Source organism: Osmerus eperlanus, unplaced genomic scaffold (genome assembly GCF_963692335.1).
Source record: "Osmerus eperlanus unplaced genomic scaffold, fOsmEpe2.1 SCAFFOLD_309, whole genome shotgun sequence".
NCBI lineage: Eukaryota > Metazoa > Chordata > Actinopteri > Osmeriformes > Osmeridae > Osmerus > Osmerus eperlanus.
In genome coordinates, this window is record NW_026911451.1 from 15,729 (window position 1) to 19,364 (window position 3,636).

The 3,636-nt window shown below is 47.2% G+C and overlaps 2 pseudogenes; both read left to right on the forward strand.

Annotated features, from left to right (window-relative positions):
* The first annotated feature begins 781 nt into the window (after positions 1 to 781).
* LOC134016103 (uncharacterized) lies at positions 782 to 2,448 on the forward strand (annotated as a pseudogene).
* Positions 2,449 to 2,665: 217 nt separating this feature from the next.
* Positions 2,666 to 3,411, forward strand: LOC134016104 (uncharacterized; annotated as a pseudogene).
* The last annotated feature ends 225 nt before the right edge of the window (positions 3,412 to 3,636 follow it).

Genomic DNA, 3,636 nt, shown 5'->3' on the forward strand with positions numbered 1-3,636 from the left:
TGAGACCGCTTTTCATATTAACACGTACCTATAATTCCTACGAAGCCTGTGAAGCATGCATTCTTCATTAAAAACTAGAACCCCCCGTACGTATGACAGGACATCAAACAAATGCACGAAGCGGGAATAGTGGAGCTTATAAATGATTCTGCACAATCAAACCCAGAAAGAATGTCCATAACGTTATCTAAACAACTTAAAATTCTTTGCTTTTAACACAAATTCGATCCATAACTAGCCTAAAACAAATAGCATATAGCTCAAATCCATATTGTTTATTAACAGTAGGTTTTTTCCATATGGAACTGTAAAATCCTTGGAAAATGACAAATATGGCAACAGGCCCCGAAGGCCTATATCCAAGATTACTCTAATAAGAGTATTTATAGGCAATGTTTTGCAACATTAAGCTGTAAAAAAGTCTGAGATGTTTGACACACATGACTGACAATGAATCACAGGAGGCAATATTGATTATAAAAGGAAAAGGCCTTTATACCATTGTGCTTCTCTTCAAATGAGATCTGGAATAAAAATATTTCATATAGATGCCACCAACATTCAAATCTTGCAGTCAAAAAGATCACACGGTCACGCAAGCACTGGAATGTAATACTGATAGCCAAGTTTTAATATATAAATACACTCAGTGACCACTTTATTAGGTAGACCTGTAAACCGGCTTCGAAATGCAAATGTTTAAATCAGCAATCATGTGGCTGCAACAAAATGCATAAAAGCTTGCAGATGTCTTCAGCTGTTACTCAAACCAAATGTCAGAATGGGGAAGAAATGTGATCTAAGTGACTTTGAGTGTGGAATGATTGTTCGTTTATGCATCTCAGAAACTGCTGATCTGGATTTTCATGCACAACAGTCTCTAGAGCTTGCAGAGAATGGTGCGGAAAACAAAAAACATCCAGTGAGCAGCAGTTCTGTTGGCAGAAATGTGTTGTTAATAAGAGAGGTCAGAGGAGAAGGGCCAGACTATTTGAAGGTGACAGAAAGGTGACAGTAATGAAAATAACCACGCATTACAACAGTGGTATGCAGAATAGCATCTTTGAACACACAACGGGTCAAGTGGATAGGCTACAGCAGCAGAAGACTTAATACGTCTAAAAAAGAAGTCCTAATAAAATGCTCACTGAGTGTAAACCTATTGGAATTGGTGGATTGAGGTACAGCTTGAAATAGCAGACAAGTCACGCCTGGATCACACCCGACAACGCCGCCACTCCCGCTGCCCTCTCATCCTCCTACTCCTTCTCTCACACTTCCGGCCATGGCGGTGGTACTGGTCTTTTCATTTCCCCCTCATGGAAATTCTCTGTTCTCCCCCTCTCTGACCTGTCCATATCCACTTTTGATTCCATTCTGTTGCAGTATACTACCCTACTAACCTTTTTATTGCAGTTTTCTATCGTCCTCCAGGGCCCCTGGGAAGCTTCCTTGATGAGCTAAACACCCTTCTCAGCTCCTTCCCTGAGGATGGCACCCCACTGATTCTCCTTGGAGACTTCAACATCCACCTTGAAGCCTCCCAGGCCGCTGCCTTCCTACCGCTACTCCACTCCTTCGGCCTCTCCCTGCAACACTCTCCTCCAACCCACAAGGCAGACAATGTCCTAGACCGAGTCTTTGTGAGGAACTGCTCATGCTCCGATTTCACGGTTACCCCTCTGCATACATCTGATCACCACTTCATCTCATTCTCTCTCCCTCTTCCTCCCATCCTCCTTCCCCTCCTCCCACCCACACTTCCTCAGCCCGCCGTAACCTCCCCTCCCTCTCACCCTCTTCTTTGCCACCACTGTCACCGACTCACTCCCCCCTCTCGAATCTTCTCCAAACTCCTCACTGACTCTGCATCTGCTACCCTCCTTTCATCTCTCTCCTCCGCCTTTGACTCTCTCTGTCCCTCTGTCTCAAAGCCACCTTGCACATCCCCTCCCAGTCCTTGGATATCTGACACCCTCCGTACTTCCAGGGCCAGCCTCCGCGCAGCGGAGCGGAAGTGGGGAAAATCCAGAGACCCTTCAGACCTCACAACTTACCAGTCTCTCCTGGCAGCATTCTCTTCCGCTGTCACTGCCGCCAAAGCAAAATACTATGAAACACAAATTCAGAACTCCACTTCTAACCCCCGGAAACTGTTCTCTATTTTCTCCTCTCTCCTCAATGCACCGCCTCCCCCACCCCCATCCCTTCCTTTTCCATTTTCTCCCCCCTTACAGACTCTTGTTGTCCCCCCTTACAGACTCTTGGAGTTGTTTCTCACTCCTGCTCTCCCACCGCCCTACAACCTGTGCCCTTGACCCTATCCCCTCTTCTCTTCTCCAGACTATCACACCTCACATTTTCCCTTGTCACCTCCTTATCAACTCCTCCCTGTCTTCTGGCTGTTTTCCAGCATCCTCGGAGAGGCCCACATCACTCCGCTACTAAAATAAGCCTACTCTGGATCCCTCCATCATCCAGAACTACCGCCTATCTCTACTATCTACTATCTCTTCTTCCTTTTCTTTCTAAAACCATAGACGAGCCGCTTCTAGTCAACTTTCTTCTGTCTTTTCTAACAACAACCTGCTAGACCCCCATCAGTCTGGCTTCAGATCTGGCCACTCGACAGAGACCGCGCTCCTCTCCGTCAGTGAATCACTCCATGCCGCACGAGCAGCCTCCCTCTCCTCTGTCCTCATTCTTCTAGATCTCTCTTCTGCCTTCGACACTGTGGATCACTCCATCCTCCTGTCCGCCCTGTCAGCAACGGGCATCTGTGGCACAGCCCTGACCCAGTGCAAGGAACCTCAGAGTGGTGATGGACAGCAGACTGTCCCTCTCCGAGAACATTGCGGCGGTGACCCAGTCATGCAGGTTCTTCCTATACAACATACGGAGAATCCGCCCCTTTCTCACCCCCTACTTGACCCAGCTCCTGGTCCAAGCGATGGTTTTGTCCCGCCTGGATGACTGCAATTCCCTCTTGGCTGGCCTCCCAGCATCCGGGATCAGACCCCTCCAACTTATCCAGAATGCAGCAGCTTGTCTGGTCTTCAACCTTCCCAAATACTCACATGTCACCCCCTTGCTTACTTCCCTCCACTGGCTGCCTGTCATGGCTCGCATCAAATTCAAAACATTGGTGCTAGCCTTCCAAGCAGTTAAGGGGTCTTCCCAGCTTACCTACAAAAAATCATCAGACCCTACACCCCAGACCTCTTCGTTCAGCCTCCACAGGCCGCTTGGCACCTCCCCCTCTCCGAACTTCCACGTCACGCTCACGACTACTGTCTGTTCTGGCTCCACGGTGGTGGAATTAACTCCTCATTGAGGTCAGAACTGTAGAATCTCTTCCCACCTTGAAACTGAAGATGCACCTCTTCAAGCTGCTCCCTCCCTTGTCTTTCTGTGATTTACTTTTTTGTGTATCGGTATTTTTGGCTAGGTAAGCAGTGTTTGGCTAGTAAAGTTTGGTCACTTTTGCTTTGTTGTTTGTTTGTTTATTTGTTTGTTTAAAAAAAGAAAAGAAAAGAAAAGAAAATAGGCCCTGGTCCTTATCGTTGTTGTACAGGTAGCAGTTGAAATTGTACTTCCCTCTAGGGTCTTTCAGCGCACTTATCCCTGGTTATGGGT